Consider the following 19132-nt stretch of genomic DNA (forward strand, 5'->3'; position numbering starts at 1 on the left):
TCTTCATTTGACGAGCACCAGAAGCAGGGAAAGATACATTTTTTGTGTTTATTAATTTTGTGTTTTCGTCATTCCATAAGACAATATAGAAAAATTCACAGGATGACATCTGTGCATAAGTGCATTAAAATACAAGATGCTTCACACTATGCCATTACAGTATGTGTAAACAAATAAAAATAATCAAACACATATCATTTTTGTTAAACAGTGATATACCAGGGGTCAGCAATATCTGCTCTATGACATTTCTACTTACTGTCTCTCTCTTTGTACACACACACACACACACACATACCACACGCATGCGCAAACACACACACACACTTAATTGTTAATGTCCTTTTCGTTATACACCCCAGTGTGGCACTGCAGAGTCAGTACAGTATATGCGGGGTTGGGGTTTGGAATGGGGTGGAGGGGTATATTAAGTGTAGAATATTATTGTTGCTAATTTAGTGCATGGTTGGTTCCTATGTGTATGACTCTGTGGGCTGTCTGTCTGTTGAGGGAGAGGCTAGCTAGAGTGGGTAATACACAATCTGCCCCATACCTCTCTCTGCCAGGCTGCCCCTGCCCTGCCCTGCCTACACTAAGCATCGCCCGAGGGACCCATCCTACCCAGCCCTGCCGTGTGTGTGTGTGTGTGTGTGTGAGTGTGTGCCTTCTAAGGGGTTTGAGCAGAGAGCAGTTATTCCCTTTTTGTGCCCCAGCGGCATTTGTTTCTTCCTGTTCACCCCCAGTCGTTATTGACTCTGAATGCCAAGCAAATGTCTTCTTCTTTATACTGTCTAGTTTTCGAAAAATGTTTACCCTCGTTTGTCAAACTCAGCTCAGGATATTTTAGGTTGCTTGTGAAATAACTGGCTGATCAGAAATGTCACTACTGTTAAATAAAGATGTTGAAATATCATAGTGCCGTGAAGGATCAGAATAGTGTTTTACAGCAAAACAGACAATATCTAGCTATGAGTTATTATATGCAGTTACAATGAAGGCATTTCTGAGGACACTTTACTGCATTTTCAAAGCAAGAGGAAAACAACAGTCAGGAATATGAAATGCACATCACAGAATAATATGGTCTGCCACAGTCAACTCTTTATTGATTTATATTTGGTCTCTGTAACAAGTTATTTTCTACAACTAATGTGGTAATTCTAGTGGCTTTTTTTTCTCATATGCCTGACATTAGGGCTTGGTCCAAATATTACACAAATGCTTTCAGTACATTTAAAAAAAATAAAAATTAATCAATTTTTGACATCCTTGTAAATATCATGTGGAAAATGAATAGTTTGCTGTTTGTCTTCAAGTGTTCAAAACTCTAGAACATTCTATAATGCTGAATTCCACTCTTCTTCAATGGTCATTGTACAAGTACAACTTTTTGCTATGTGTTAGACCTACATTTCCTAGAAAATAAACAAAAATAAAATATATAAAGTGCCTTCGGAAAGTATTCAGACCCCTTGACTTTTTCCACATTTTGTTACTCTAAAATGGATTAAACAATTTTTTTTTACACACAATACCCCATAATGAGAAATCAAAAACAGGTTTTTAGACATATTTGAAAATGTATTCGAATAAATAAACAAAAATACCTTATTTACATAAGTATTCAGACCCTTTGCTATAAGACTCAAAATTGAGCTCAGGTGCATCCTGTTTCCATTGATCATCCTTGAGATGTTTCAACAACTTGATGTGGAGTCCACCTGTGGTAAATTCAATTGATTGGACATGACCTTACAACTGTCAATATAAGGTCCCACAGTTGATAGCGCATGTCAGAGCAAAAACAAAGCCATGAGGTCGAAGGAATTGTCCTTAGAGCCTTGAGACAGGATTGTGTCGAGGCACAGACCTGGGGAACGGTACAAAAAAATATCTCCCGTATTGTAGGTCAACAAGAACGTAGTGGCCTCAATTATTCGTAAATGGAAGAAGTTTGACAGAGCGGTAGAGTGGAGATGGAAGAACCTTCCAGAAGGACAACCATCTCTGCAGCACTCCACCAATCAGGCCTTTATGGTAGAGTGGAAAGACGGAAGCCACTCCTTAGTAAAAGGCACATGACAGCCCGCTTGGAGATTGCCAAAAGGCAACTAAAGACTCTCAGACCATGAGAAACAAGATTATCTGGTCTAATGAAACCAAGATTCAACTCTTTGGACTGAATGCCAAGGGTCATGTATGGAGGAAACCTGGCACCATCCCTACAGTGAAGCATTTTGGTGGGAGCATCATGTTTTTTAGTGGCAGGGACTGGGAGACTAGTCAGGATTGTGGCAAAGATGAATGGAGCAAAGTACAGAGAGGTCCTTGATGAAAACCTGCTCCAGAGCACTTACGACCCTACACACACAGCCAAGCCAATTGATGTCTTGAGTTGTTGCTTCAATATAGCCACATAATTTTCCTACCTCATGATGCCATCTATTTTGTGAAGTGCACCAGTCCCTCCTGCAGCAAAGCACCCCCACAACATGATGCTGCTACCCCCGTGCTTCACTGTTGCGATGGTGTTCTTTGACTTGCAAGCCTCCCCCTTTTTCCTCCAAACATAACTATGGTCATTATGGCCAAGCAGTTATATTTTTATTTCATCAGACGAGAGGACATTTCTCCAAAAAGTACGATCTTTGTCACCATCTGCAGTTGCAAACTGAAGTCTGGCTTTTTTATGGCGGTTTTGGAGTAGTGGCTTCTTCCTTGCTGAGTGGCCTTTCAGGTTATGTCGATATAGAACTCCTTTTACTATGGATATAGAAACTTTTGTACCTGTTTCCTCCAGCATCTTCACAAGGTCCTTTGCTGTTGTTCTGGGATTGATTTGCACTTTTCGCACCAAAGTACCTTCATCTCTAGGAGACAACACATCTCCTTCCTGAGCGGTATGATGGCTGCACGGTCCCATGGTGATTATACTTGCATGCTATTTTGTGTACACATGAACGTGGTACTTTCAGGCATTTTGAAATTGCTCCCAAGGATGAACCAGACTTGTGGAGGTCTACAATTATTTTTCTGAGGTCTGGCTAATTTCTTTTGATTTTCCTATGATGTCAAGCAAAGAGGCACTGAGTTTGAAGGTAGGTCTTGAAATACATCCACAGGTACACCTCCAATTAACTCAAATTATGTCAATTAGCCTATAAGAAGCCTCTAAAGTCATGACATAATTTTCTGGAGTTTCCAAGCTGTTTAAAGGCACAGTCAACTTAATGTATGTAAACTTCTGACCCACTGGAATTGTGATACAGTGAATTATAAGTGAAATAATCTGTCTGTAAACAATTGTTGGAAAAATGACTTGTGTCACGCACAAAGTAGATGTCCTAACCGACTTGACAAAACTATAGTTTGTTAACAAGAAATTTGTGGAGTGGTTGAAAAACAAGTTTTAATGACTCCACCCAAAGTGTATGTACATTTCCGACTTCAACTGTATACACCAGTCAAAGGTTTGGACATGCCTACTCATTCAAGGGTTTTTCTTTATGTTTACTATTTTCTACATTGTAGAAGGATAGTGCAGACATCAAAACTACAAAATAACCCATATGGAATAATTTAATAATGAAAAAAAGTGTTAAACAAATCAAAGTATATTTATATTTAAGATTCTACAAATAGCCACCCTTTGCCTTGATTACAGCTTTGTACACGCTTGGCATTCTCTCAACCAGCTTCATGAGGTAGTCACGTGGAATGCATTCCAAATTCATTTGTGGAATTTGTTTCCTTCTTATTAATGTGTTTGAGCCAATCAGTTGTGTTGTGACAAGGTAGGGTTGGTATATAGAAGAAAACCCTATTTGGTAAAAGACCAAGTCCATATTATGTCATGAACAGCTCAAATAAGCAAGGAGAAATTACAGTCCATCGTTACTTGAAGACATGAAGGTCAGTCAAAAACCATCAAGCGCTATGATAAAACTAGCTCTCATGAGGACTGCCACTGGAAAGGAAGACCCAGAGTTATTTCTGCTGCAGAGGATAAATGCATTAGAGTTTACCAGCCTCAGAAATTGCAGCCCAAATAAATGCTTCACAGTGTTCAAGTAACAGACACATCTCAACATCAACTGTTCAGAGAAAACTGCGTGAATCAGGCCTTCATGGTTGAATGGCTGCCAAGAAACCACTACTAAAGGACACCAATAATAAGAAGAGACTTGCTTGGGCCAAGATACATTAGACCGGTGGAAATCTGTCCTTTGGTCTGATGAGTCCAAATTTGAGATTTTTGTTCCAACCGCCGTGTCTTTGTGAGACGCAGAGTAGGTGAACAGATGATCTCCGCATGTGTGGTTCCCATCGTGAAGCATGGAGGAGGAGGTTTGATGCTGTGGGGTTCTTTGCTGGTGACACTGTATGTGATTTATTTAGAATTCAAGGCACACTTAACCAGCATGGGTATCACTGCATTTTACAGTAATATGCCATCCCATCTGATTTGCGCATAGTTGGGCTAACATTTGTTTTTCAACAGGACCATGACCCAACACACCTCCAGGCTGTGTAAGGGCTATTTGACCAAGAAGAAGAGTGATGGAGTGCTGCATCAGATGTCCTGGCCTCCACAATCACCCGACCTCAACCCAATTGAGATGCTTTGGGATGAGTTGGACCGCAGAGTGAAGGAAAAGCAGCCAACAAGTGCTCAGCATATGTGGGAACTTCTTCAAGACTGTGGAAAAGCATTCCAGGTGAAGCTGGTTGAGAGAATGCCAAGAGTCTGCAAAGCTGTCATCAAGGCAAAGTGTGGCTACTTTGAAGAATCTGAAATATAAAAAAGATGTTGATTTGTTTAACAGTTTTTTGGTTACGACGTTATTCCATATGTGTTATTACATAGTTTGATGTCTTAACTACTATTACTAACTACTAACTACTAACTACTACTATTCTACCATGTAGAAAATAGTAAAAATAAAGATAAGGTGTGTCCAAACTTTTGACTGGTACTGTATGTATTATAAATATACCCAAATGCAGGGATGAACTAACCATATGGTAGTTCCTACGAATGCCAGATGGGCTGCTCCTTTTTTAGCCAAGTGTACCTGTCTAAATGGTTTTGTTTAGTTTTGTTTTATGCAGAATGACCATTACTTGGCTATAATAATGGGGGCTTCAAGGGAAACAACGGGCCTATTGTGGTTGCCCCAAAATGGGCAGTGTGTTAGAAATACCCAGGCTTATTTCTGGCCCTAGTCTTTCCCAAATGTCCAGCGTTAGGATTCTCTGTACTCTGTGTTTTCAGGGCACCAATGGAAAATTAAGATATGAGTGTGTAACTCAAAGACATTTGTATAGATCATGCATTAATCTCAATAGGAGATTATGTGAACACTTTTCTTAGAATAAGTATAATTGAATGAAGAAAACCCCCTTTTGGTAAAGGTACCTATGACTTTGAACTGAAAGTAGCACCGTGTTCTCTCTTCGTGGTGAACTTATACCTCCCAAATGTTCATCAAATTTGGAACAACATCTGCAAGACCTCAAGCTGTTTGTCCCTCGGTGCTGGTCGTTACTAGTTACCACAGCCGTAAAGTTAAACTATGGCTAAACCCCACCTATTTCTGCTATTTATATTATTAAAATCTGATTTTAAACATAACCATAACCTCAACCCTGATCTCAACAACACTGCTAACTTTATGCCTAACCCTAACCTTAATCTAAGGAGGATTTTTGAATTTTTAAGATGTAAATTATTTTTACTTTTGTCGCTGTGGTAACTAGTGACAACCCACTGAGCTGGCCTGTGCTGACCCATTGTGTCTTTCTTAATTCCTTGACTTCTCTACTTCGTTTCACCAATCTAAACGAAATGACCAGGTGAAAGCCAGCCTAGTGATGAGCTTCCACCATATTGTTTTCACCTGTATAGTCTTTTCTAATCAGTGCAGATGAAGGTGAGAAGGAAAGCTGCATTCTCTGATTGTGTCCCAGATAATCTTTTCTTCTCTCCTTGGTTTTAAGCAGGGAGTTTCCATACACCAGTGATTCCCTTTCAAATCCATGAAGGGAAGTGAACAAATTCACACTTCTTGAGAGTGGAAATATTATTGTGACTCTGGCTTCTCCAGTACTCTCCACTGACCTCTTCTCCTGTCTCCAGGGTGCCTTCACCTCCAGGGCAGTATGATCGACATGCCCTCAGTGAAGCAGGCTCAGAGCATCGCAATGCTGGCTGCAGCTGTCACATGGAAGTGAGACGCTCAGGAAGAAGAGTTGGGAGGAGGAAACTATAGAAAAGTGACATGAGAGGAGAGAGAAACAAGAAAAGAGGCAGTGAAAAGTATCACTTTTCTGTATACCCTGGAATAAGCGAGAGGAGATGGGAAAACACCGGACACGCCAAACTCTCTGACTAGCCAAATTGATCAGCTTTATCATTTCATGAACTTCCCACATTATTACTGGTGTATAAAGTCACTTGAAGTCTAGGTTTTATTGATGTTGATTTGTTTGTTAAATTGATTATTGTTGATAAATGAAATGCATTTGAATAGTTGAGGATATTATTTTACCCTTTTCATAATACTGACCGTGCCAAGCTGAGCTTGTACTTCACTGCGCATGCACCATAGTTGCTGGAACCAGGCTGCAAAGAACCATTTGAGAATAAATATTCAAGCCCGAGCACAGTACGGTTTGGGTTGGCACAATGATGTGAAAATGCCATTTAAGAACTGCAGTTGTTTCCATGGTAATAGAGCATCCAGGGTTACGCTAAGGGTGCAGGCACTTTGTTGTCAGTGGGTGTGCGTGTTTGGGCATGGGCATATCGGTGTGCTTGCGTGCATGCCTGTGTGTGTTTTGTGTGTGTGTGCGTGCCCATGCACCCACATCCAGGGTCCAGGCAGCTAGAGGAAAGGCTAAGCATACACAACAAGATGATGATGTTCCTCCATGCAGGCTGAGCACTGTGTGCACACACACGTGCACACAATGTCTCTCTCTCTCTCTCTCTCTCTCTCTCTCTCTCTCTCTCTCTCTCACAAACACACACACACATACACTATTTCTCTCTCTCACACACACACACACACACACACTAACAGACACACACACACGCGCACACAATGTCTCTCTCTCTCTCAAACACACACACACATACACTATTTATCTCTCTCTCACACACACACACACACACACTAACAGACACACACACACATACGCACACAGCCCCAGGCTTCAGCGCTCAGACCCCAAGCTCTGCCAGATCAAAGCTCTCTTTGCTAAAGAGCCTCAATTCATTTAGTTAAAGCAACAATCTGAGATTTTGTTTCAGTCCTGTCAGTAAAGCAGGGGTCTTTGTGTGTGGACTGAGAGCCAGTGTTCTCCTTGAAGGGCCATATGAATACAATTGAACTGGGCATCAGGCCCTCGCTGACCTCCGCACCAGAGAGGCATACAAACACAGATGCAAATACGTACTAACATACACATAACGGATTTAAACAATTTCCAATATTTCTCTGTTTTTGCTTCTCTCCTTCCAGGGTACTTTTCTAACGGCTGCTCTCTCCATCTACCAGTGTCCTTCATCAAAAAACGAACAATCACAAACCAGAAGGAACAGTCAACTTGTCCAAAAACAAATAACTCTTCAATGGTACTCTATCATGTGTTAGTGAAGTGGTGTGAGTTTAAAGTCAGAAACGGTTAATACTGATGTTGTTTCAGCAGGTCAGGACCAGGGCTTTGTCTCTCTGGCTTCATTCCAAATGGCACTGTGTTCCCTATGTAGTGCACTACTGTCGAACTGGGCCCATAGGGCACAGTTCAAAAGTAGTACACTACATAGGGAATAGGGCGTCATTTGGGACACAGCAACTGACTGACTGTGTGGACTGAGGGATAATTGGGGAGGTGTTGAATTGTTAATGGTGCCATCAGTGGCCATGGTAATGAAAGGGCAGTACAGTGTGTGTGTGTGTGTGTGTGTTTGTGTGTGTGTGTGTGTTAGATCTATTGTGTCTGCAGCAGGCTCTCAGGTTTGTGCAAGGCCAAAGCCAGACAAAAAGATCGAAGCCACCACGGTGCCCAGCCAAAGACCCCAACAAAAAGCCATCTCCTTGGCATTTGGCCACATATATATCCCCGTCTCCCTCCCTCGCTCCCTCTCTCTCTCTGTGTGTCTCTCTCTCCCTCCTTCCCACGTATTTTAACTTTCACTCTCATTGCGTTTTGATTTTGTCATGGTGTTCTATTTGTTTTCGCCTCAATCTCATTTTCTACCTGCTATTGAGTTGCTAGGATTGGGTGACAGGAGCGTCTGGAGTTGACTTCTGTTTATCCCACAAGCGGGCTCAGGGAACTTCCTCTGAATAGTGTGCGTGTGTGTGTTTGGGAGGCTTGAATGTGAATCTGCTAGTGTAGTTTAGGGGGACTCGAGTGTGAAGGTTTGTGTCTTAAAAGCAGACCTGCATGTGTTCAAATAGTTCAATAATTGTTATTTCTCACGAAGGAATCGTGCAAAAGTGCAGGCTGTTCAGGAGGCTTGAAATGACTGGATTTATATGTGTTTCAGAGCCTCAAATACAAAATGTAATATCACTCATTATCATGGTTCTGTATGTTTAGAAACTTGAGTTGTTTAGAAGAGTGTTGACAATACAGTAAACATATTGGACATGTTCAAGGTATGCATTGATTATTGGGATGCCCTGAAGCAGTGGGAAATACCAACAGTGACCTTTCCAATGGCTCTGGGTGTGCCCACATTTACACTGTATTATAAAAGTATCAGCATCCCCAGGCATGTGCCCGCATAATTAAAACCCTATTGGAAAAGAAAACATCAATTCTCTTTATACAGTAGCAGGTTGTGTGGTCTGTACCAGAGCCCCATGCTAACCTGTCTGTGCCCTGTGTCTGTACCCAGGAAAGGCTCACTCTGGTGGGGCTACTCTCCACCTCTGTCACCGCTTCTCCGGAAGTATCAAACAGGTACTCTCCTAGCACAACATTGTCATATCAAATCATATTGTACTCGTATGCAAAATAGGCCTACTTCTCGTGTCTACTGTATATGCACCTTTGACCTTGTTGCAGACATTTGGACCCCAGTTGCAGGTCAAGGTGGAGATCCACCTGAAACGTTGTCATATTATTTGATGGACAATTTAGTTTCTGTCTGAATACAATAACGTTGTACACTTCAAACAGAACGGATTCAAGGCTTAACTATAGTGAAATTGAGCGTGACTCGGTTTAATTCCAGGATACAACACTACCCTTAAAGTTTAGGCAACCAAATCAATGACACCTTTAGGGTTACCTTGCTCTCTCCATGTTATCTGGCCTATACTTAAACTGTGTCCTACTGTTAAGGTTACTGGTTGTTATTTTGGTGTCCACTGACATTTTGTTTCCTTTTATTTCATGTATTTGAATGTATTTTTTTATATCTGTTTTTCCTGACCTATTCAAGAGGAAGTTAACTCAATGTGCATAGGTACTCTGTACTCACTTTATAATATTGAGGGGTGGGAGGTACAGTATGTCTGGGAATGAGACTTGTAATTGATTTAAGTGACACATCTTTGTAGATTCCCCTGAATGCCTCTCCATCACTCCCGTGTATCAATCCAGTGTAATTCTCCAAGACATGTCTATTATGGAATTGACATAATCTTCTCAGCCAGCGCATTGACAGATTTATTTAAATACATTTTGCTAGTATTCCCAGAGAGAGTAAATTACAATTAACACGATTATAACCTCAACAAAATGGAGACAATGGAGACAGGAATTTATTAGGCTGGGAGCACTGTTTTCATAGCCCCAGTTATGTGTTGGTCGAGATTGCTTTCATAAATTATGATCGTGCGACACAGCAGAGAACATGCACGTATGCAAAACAGTGTCAGAGGAAAATTAAAACGAAATGTTTTACATATTTTTCCATTAATATCGATGCGACCCGGGTGGAGAAGACGGTTTTATTCGCTTAATTTCCCGCCCGGGGATGCCCAAATAACGAGTTCATTGTTTTAGTAGTGTGCTAATGACAATATGTGACAAACTAATTTCAACAAAAGATTATTCCCACGCAATAAAACGACTCGTTAAGGTTGTAGGCGCTGGAGTCTTTGCCACACAGTTTGACAATTACAATGATTTTGAGGCATTTGTAACATGATGATTATGAGTTGATGATACAGTGTTACATTTAATGTGATTTAACTCGTTAACTCTTCAATTAGACTATATTGAGATTTCCTTAGGCTACATATAGCCCAATTTACTGCAGGCTTGGATGTTTCAGTACTAACTCGTTTAAATAATAAGAAGTCTCTTGAGAAGACTATACCCATGTCTCTTTCATGTTCATCTGTAGGTAGTGAGGAGAGGTACTGTTCTCCTTTTTTTTGAGAACGTTTTATGAACTATTTCCATTTGGAAACAAGTATTTGAACAAAATGAAAACATGTTTTCGTGTTGTCCTTTTATTTGTATTTTTATGAATGAATAACTAGTCATAATGTATATGTTTCTTTTCATTCAGCTTTTTAAATTGATGAACAACGAAGCCTAATTGAATTGAATGTTTTATTAATTAAGACTCCTGATTCAAAATGTTTGTAATGGGCTTGTGGGTGTGAGGGCAAGTCACAGTGGTAAAGTACATTTCTTTGATTCATGTGCATTATTTTCATGAAAGGGCCCGTGTGAGACAAGATAGGATTTCAAATAATCCACCCATTGCTGAAACATATACATAAAAATGAAATTGGTGTTTGATTTTGAACGCATTTTAAGAGAGAGAAAAAACGAATTAGCTACTATGCTCCTTCAATGTAAAATGTTTGATAGTAGCTTATAGACCTATATAAATGATATATTATTTAATAGAAAATAGGTTATCGTCTTCCAAATGAACACAATTTCATACATTGGCCTATAGGCTATAATTTATGTTTGTTTCGTTTGTTCATGTTTGTAAAAGTCCCGTTTATAAATAGCTTCTTACTAGACCTGCTTGAATTGTTAGATCCCCATTGCAAAGTGTATTTAGGCCTACACAATATAAAATATGGTGGCAATCTGCAGTAGTCTCTTTAGTGCTTTGGCACATGTGGTCCATCACTAACTTCATTTGGAGAGGCCTATTGTTTGTGAGAAGGCAGACAGACAGACGGAGAGAGGCGGCGCAATCATCCGCGGACAAAATGCTCCAAAAGTGACTGCACGGTCTGCATTGTCTATTTCATAGGCTGCCAAATAATCATTTATACCCAATAGACCATAACGAAAATGATCAGATGTTAGATTTTTTTATGTGTATCCTAATAATTGTATAATTGATAGCCTGTGTGTGTGTGTGTCTGTCTGTCTTTCTGTCTGTCTGACTGTTACGGTGAAAGCTAATTCCCCCTTCAATGGACTGCGACTTGTGAAGTTCGTATGACTAAGACAGCTCTCTCTGCACCCCGGCCCCCGGGTGCTCGGGCTCCGACTCCCCTGACTCCGCTCTCCAACTAGCACAGATCAAAGGACGGCCCGGCCCCGAAGGAGCCCACTAAAACCCTGCCGCTTTGTCTGCTGTTGCTAGGAGGCTAGTAAACTGAGCCAGGGTGTCGGGGCCAATGGTAATGAGAGTCATTACAGTGTGACAAAGTCCCTCCAACTTTTGTTTTTATACGTTGGGGCTCGGTGTAGGCGCGGTTATATTGCTTGTCAGATCTGGAGGCCCTTTCATGCAACGCTCAATAACTTTGGAGGCGGAAAGTGTTATTTGTTTAGTGACGCTACTTCCTGGCATATCCCAAGGGACCTTTAAAACATGACGAAATTTCAAAATATGTCTAACCAACTTCACCTATCACTGGTTCGCTTTCTGTATTGTTCAAGTGATTGATTTTGATCTGCATTTTATTTCAGGGTGTATTCCTCACAAGAGAATAAAAAGTGCCTTAACTTGAACATGAATTGCATGTATGTTTAAGATGTCTAATGGTCTTCATAAATGAATTACACTAATTGATTGGCCTAATGTTGAAATAGCCTAATAATAAACTGATCATTGTGTTTCATTGGTAACATTCTGGTTTTACAATTGAATTACACAACTGACAAGTCAAATGTACGTTTCTCAAAGCTTCTGTATTGCTCCCAGCATAGCATGCGTTCATTTGTATAAAGCTGCTTCAGTTTATTCAATTCTGCAAAGTGACACAGTTTTGATTTTCTGCAGATAGATGCAGCCAGCTATATTAGACATGGTAGCTGCATCACTCGGACTTTCTAATCTAAGGTATTTAATTAAGATGAAGTTGCCTCTAGACACAGATCTAAGATACTTGAACAGTGCATGCGCCATCAGTGCAGTCAGGGGCAGTCTCAATATTGTTGCTTTAAAGCTGTTGTTGTTAGCCGTGCTGTTTCACCCTGCAGAAATGTGATGGGTCGCATCCAGACACAACAAGCCAATAGAACGTGTACATAGGCCTATCTTCCATGGACACCACCCCTAACGCTTTCCAAGATGAGAGGATAGGGGATAGGGACTGGAGGAACTGTGCCCTAATCCTGTGCCTGCTCTGTAGGTGCAACATGGCGACAGTATCTGCTGATAAACAGCTATTTACTTTGTAGGCCTACAGTTGTATTGAGATGTGGATAAATGTGTATTTATTATTTATTGATGTACTATAAACCCATTAGATGCCTTTGCTTGCGTGATGGACGGACGGGCACGAGGAGAGGTGAGCCTAATCACCCGCGTGTCCATTGCACAATAGGCATCATGTTGACTGAAAAAGCAGATTACGTCACTTATTAAAACGCCAGGGTAAAAGCCAACACTCCATTTGTACAAGCACCGGTCAGTATCTCCTCCAACTAAGTTAGTCTGACATGATAATGAGAATGGTGCAAGAGGGCCATTTTTGTCTGTGAGTCTGTCTGTATGTCTGTCTGACTGACTACCTGTCTATCCCCCTGGCTGGCTTGATATCCAATCCAAGATGACTTTTCAAGAGGGCCTAAAATATGTCATTATGATGCTGCAATAACGTAGATGGAAAACTTGTGCACGGGTCTCCTCTTGCCCCATCTGAAGAGGATGCGTCAATAGTGTATGAAAGGGTATAAATATGATATCATTTTTTTTTTTATAGACCATTCACACACACACACACACACCAGTGCGCGCCTTAGGAACAGGTGGAGGCCGGGCACGCGACATGGGCACCTGTGCATTCAGCTGCGCGCACCTTGTCATTACCGCCGCCGCATGACCACAGACAGCGAGACGCTCGGCCAACAATCACATTCCAACTCTTCTTCCGTTCCCTGGGTTGAGCTTATGTTCTCAGTTCTAGCTCATTTCCACTCGCTGTCGTTTCAGTTAGCACTCATCAGTATTTGGGCTACAGACAGACAGAGAAACCGATAGACAAACAGGGTGTTTTTAGAGAGTGAGATCTAGAGCAAAGGATGTCAGCATCCCTATTTTCTTGATCCCTGCCATCGTGGTATTCATGTTTGTCCTACACGTCAATGTTAACTAAACCGTTAATTAGTTTCGACTGTACAAACTGTAAAGTGTGACTTGACTGACTTGAGGCACGCCTTGCATTGTCCCATGGACAATATGTCTGGAAAAGTTCTTCTTAAATCTACCGCATCCATAGATATTAAGACCATTCATGTAGTCTATTTCAAGTTTGCAAGTTATTTATTAGCACCTGATGACCGAGAATAGAGGCTATAGGTCTTAAGTTATGGGAGTGCTGACGTCACACACTTACAGAAAATGAAACTGGGGACTCCACCTAGCAACAGTGATAACTTGTTGTCCTTATGAAGAATGATTTTCTGAATGAAATATAATATAGGCTATATTTTTTAGCTGTTTGGCGACTAATTTCATACGAATCACCAACTGTTTTTATCAGTGACCTATAAAATAACATGGAGGCAAAGATTTCACCAACTTTTTGCTGTTGTTTTTCGTCCATAATTCAAGTAGCTGATTGGTGAGATGCATTGATTTTTTTCTAGGGCTAGTTCCCCAAGTCGGAAAAAAGTCATACAAAGTTTTAGGTCTCACACAATGCATAACACACACGTTTATAAATACATCAATTGTTACGGAACAAGTTTCCATAATATAGGCTTAAAACGATGTTGTTGTTTTGTACATGATTAATTGGCCTTACATGTATTGTTTATAATTGTTTATTGTTTATTGTGCCTGTCTGGGTGAACCTAGTCATATCAGCCTCTTCACACTTACTACATAAAAATACCTTCGGCTACAAATATTACTCAAATGTAAACGTGTGTATATGCTAACGCTTCGACCTCTACCTCTGGAGGAAGCGCATGACACTGGCCCGATAATTTCCTCCCTTGAAGCAGGGAGGTGTGAACAGAATTCTACAGTATAAATGGTAATAGCAAATCAATGTTTTTAAAATAGCTGACATAAACTAACATGACTGAGCTTGCTGTATGGGTCGCGTGTTGTAGGTCATTGCATCGGTAATTAAAAATATAAACATACAGTATGTCATCAGTATTGTTTTGATTGATTCATTCCAGTCAATCATTTTTAAATGATTAAAAAGGCCTAGGCACCCGAAGTGTGAATATAAACCAAATTTGATCAGGTTCACATTTTCTCAGAACACAAATAAATGGGTCTGTTTGAAGCTATAAATAAATAGCTTAGGCTATAAAAACATGATGTTACGTTTCCCCTGACCCAGATCGGTATAGGCTTCTTTAAGCTACCTGCAGCTGTGGTTCTTATGAGTAGGCTACAGTTGATCAGACTGAAGCACAGACTAATTGTGCACGTTGACAAATCATGAGGCATTTTATTGTAGTATTTTTTTATTGGTAGGTATGAGCATCCATATAAAACAGCACGTCGTGAATTCACTTATACCACTTTTTCAAATGATATTTGCTTTTAACACACGTAATTATTTGCATGATGTTGACAGAAAATGAAGCCTGCTTTGTTGTAATGTTTTAAGGTAGGCCTACTGAACTTTTGTATTCATATGAGAGTCGTTCATTTTTTTTTTATAGAATGACGTTAGGCTACTTGATGAAGACATGTTGTTATAGCAACTCTGTGCTTTTGTCTTGAAGCTCAAATGTAATGAGTGTAGCTAATAGACGAGAAAATAAACCCTTAAATTGTCTTCTGATACATGTTTGGGAATTGTTGCGTTATTCAATAGTGTTATATCTTTTAGGAGAAAAGTTTGGAGAATAATTTGTGGTTACTGGCTAGTGGTTACTGTGATATTTACGCTCAATTTGAGATGCGGACCAAGAATGTCGAGTTGCCATCCACAACGAAAGGTATGGCATGGATTTCATGTGAATTGAAAAGTAGAATTATGTTTCGCTACACCGCTCCTGACCCTCCTTCATATCTCGGGAAATACAGTAGACCGTACTTCAGAGTTCGGTCTGACATCATGTATGGTAATCCAATTAAACACGGTAACCCTGAAAGTACAAGCGTACTTTCTTTATGTGAAAGCGGGAGTCGAGGACTCTTATCTTAAACGGGACCTAGGTCTATAGACCCTCAGCTTCAAAAGCTTCACATTGTCCATGGACTAAAGTTAAGATTTTCAGTTGTGAGCCTATATGAGAAAATTGTAAGGTTACCTGCCATTGTTAATTTTTGATTGGCAATATCAACATAGGCCTGGATGTATCGTGAAGAACACGCATCATTTTCTCAATCCTTCAACGCAGAAATATGACCCAATAATGGATCCCTGGAGTATAACCAATAACCTAAATCCTAAATCTAAAAAAGCCTACCGTTTGAAATCGCAACCCTTCTTGTATATGTCCATTTATGACTTCCAAAAGTCAATTGTAAACTAAAAAGAATGTGTTAAATGTTTCCTTACATGTTTCCTTAGTGCACCTGGCAACATATTTCAAGTAGCCTATTTGGAATTTGCTCAATTGTCAGTTTTTTTTGTTTGCAATTCAATTGTTCTCAGTGTCGATATAGAACTTGTACCCTAGTTGAAATTACACAATTCATACCATTATTAATTTCCCGAGAAATCCACCATAGACTTTGTTCTATTAAAGGTGCGGTCATCCTGCTTATTGTGCGTTTCCGTTCAGGTGTAACCTCTGTTGTATAGGGTTATGGCAGTTTACTGATGATGCCGCTCTACTGAGTGATGGATAATTGATGGGGACAGCATCAACAATTTAGCCCCTGTATTTTAATATATGTCAAGTAATTAGATAACGGTGGTAGGCTATCTTTACAGTCAACCTGCTACAGTAGCCTACAGTTGTCTGTGTGAGAAGGTTTTCTGTTATAGAACGTCAAATGGGGAATCCATTGCACGGGCAGTGCAATGCCCATATTAGGGTTAATTAACGAATCAATTCATTCGCCATTTAATATAGCGAAACTTATTACAATTGTTTATTGCAACATTATTATTTTGTAACTTATTACGATGTTTGAAATGTAGTCTATAGTTGTGAAAATTACTTTTTATTGTCCCATGTTTCTTTGGAACTAACTTCCAAAGAGATATTTTGTTGCAGATAAGCCATTTACTTGGTGACAGTGATTGACAATTGATTATGGGCCAATATTGCATCGGAATACATTCGGAGAGAATGTGTGAAGAACGAGTTTAGCCTATAATGTGATAACCAACAGCGCAGTGAACTTTTCACAACATCTCTAGGTTATATTGTGTGTATAGTATGCAGAAATGACAGGTAGGCCTAACTGACATTAATGCGCTCTCTATGGAGCAGTCTCCGGGGAGACCTAAAGTAAATGGGGATACAGTTAATGAAGCTCCACTTGCCCTCTGAGTCGCCGGCACAGTATGCAGCGTCGAAGTTTGGATCAAACTTGGATCAAACTTAGTTCCCATTTTTCTGTTGTATATTGTACGTTGTAAACCGAATGGGGCACGGATTATGGGGATATTGGTTTGGTTAGACCTTTAAGGTGACATGGGCGAATGTATTTTATATAGGCCTACTCAAACTACTATTTTGGGGGCTTGTAATAAATAGGCGTTTAGTTCAAAACTCACGGCTGTACTTTCATGAACTTATTTCATCCGTGGAGTACTTTCACCACAGTGAGATTAGAGCTGTCAGAGCTGTCAATTTCGTTTAGTGTTGTAGTAAAATTATTATTATTAATTTACTCTACCTCACTGTAGGCTATATCACATAGGCTAATAATAATGTAAACAGCATGCTTAATGCATATTCTCTCTCAGTTTTGTCTTGTTTTGGAGTTTATGGAACGTTTTTGTTTACTTTTACCTCACTCATTGACCACCACACTATAGGCAACTGACATCCGGTCGTCTGATCCGAGAGCATGCTCATATTATCCTCATTATTATTTCCATCATGACTGTTTCGAATCTGAGCTGTCACGGACTGCCAGTGTCCGGTTGGGAGTGGTAGACGCTCAGGTGTGGAGACGCCTCCGCCTCTCCCCACCTCTCTGCACAGCTCACTGCTCCACGATCTGGTATAATGAGGGTTCCTGTGGGGCCCTCCCGGGTAAGGAGGTGGCGTAACCCGCTCCAACACCTCCACTTGCCGGCTCCCCAGGGCCACGCCTGCCGCAGCCCTTTCACCGGGAGTTCACGTCCAGCGTACAAGTTTTGACAACGATAATGATGCGCGCAGTGATGCCGAAAGGGGGAGGGGGTCTGTTGTATATGTGAATGTTTGAGACGAGGACGAATGTTTGAGAGGAATGTAGGGAAATTACGGAATTGTTAGAGTTCTTCAGCGACCCCCTCGATATCAGGACCAATTTGCAAGGTGTAGCCTATGCTATAGTCTATGGGCCTGAATTCAGCTAAGCCCCGAGGAATTATTCCCAAAGCCACAAATCTTACGTTGCCTAACCACTTAACTAATTACGGTGCAATTGGTCACATGTAAAATGTGGGAGAAGGCTACTTGCTCAAGGCAATGGTGCAAGTCCTACATTCTGGATGACAGTACCAGGGCAGTGATCACCACTTATAACTATCATGGCCTGACCCCACACATCTCTATACAGGTGCCATTAGCTTAATGAACATGCTTAACAGATCCCTCCTGTCTCTGTAAATATTATTTAATGCTTACTCTAAGTCAGAATGCACATATCTTAAAAAAAATAAACAACAACATACATTTGACTTGTAAAGATGAAGTTGGACTGTCTGGTTGAGGATGTGCTCTGCCTGCTAAGATGTCTTGCTACTAAGATGGATCTATGGTGTTAGTTGGAGAGATGTGCTGTCATTTACCATTGCTAGTGTCAAGGAAGGGACAAAAGGTGCCTGTCCCCAATGGGGGTGGTCTAATTACACTATTAGTCTTCTGATGGGGACAGTCCACTCCTAAGTGTCCTGAGGGACCGACTGAGACACAACATTAGGGCCATCATCAGCTTGATAGGATGTCAAGGAGGACTAGACCCTGATGGGTGAACTAGTTTATTGCTATTCATTTGTTAGATGAGGTTGAATTTAGGGTTTGTTAGGTGAGGTTGAATTTAGGGTTTCTAAAGGGGGAGACCTTACAAGATTTAAAAACAGAGAGAAGTATGTTTCTCAGCCTTTCTGTTGCTGTAGTGAGGGCACATTGCTCTACCATATTATAAAACAACCATAATATGTCACATCTCTTCTAACATACCCAGTGCCTTTCGGCCATTTAATGATATTGGTTAATAACCCATAATGGATGTTTATGCTCTCGCCTTTGTTTGTCATAATTGTGTCAGTATTTCCTTCAAATCCTTAAGAGTCTATTGACACACCTGTGCATCAATCCAATGAACATAACACAAAAGAAATCCCCATTAAAATCTGTCCGTTTAAGCTAGAGATATCTGAGATATGTTGCATGAGCTGCATCTAAAGTGGCAGATCTACAGTGCTGTTTGTCAGACCAGGAGGCACCTCGGAAATTGGTCTTCTCGCAAAAACATCTGCAGTGTCTGAACGTGGAGTCCTCTGAAGTCGGTAACACTGATGTGCCAACTTCTGTTTGTAGCATCTGAACCGTTTGGGCCCCAAACTAATATGCTCTATGACCCCTACAAGTGTCACAGGACTTA

This window comes from Oncorhynchus clarkii, chromosome 22 (genome assembly GCF_045791955.1).
Source record: "Oncorhynchus clarkii lewisi isolate Uvic-CL-2024 chromosome 22, UVic_Ocla_1.0, whole genome shotgun sequence".
In the NCBI taxonomy this organism is placed as follows: domain Eukaryota; kingdom Metazoa; phylum Chordata; class Actinopteri; order Salmoniformes; family Salmonidae; genus Oncorhynchus; species Oncorhynchus clarkii.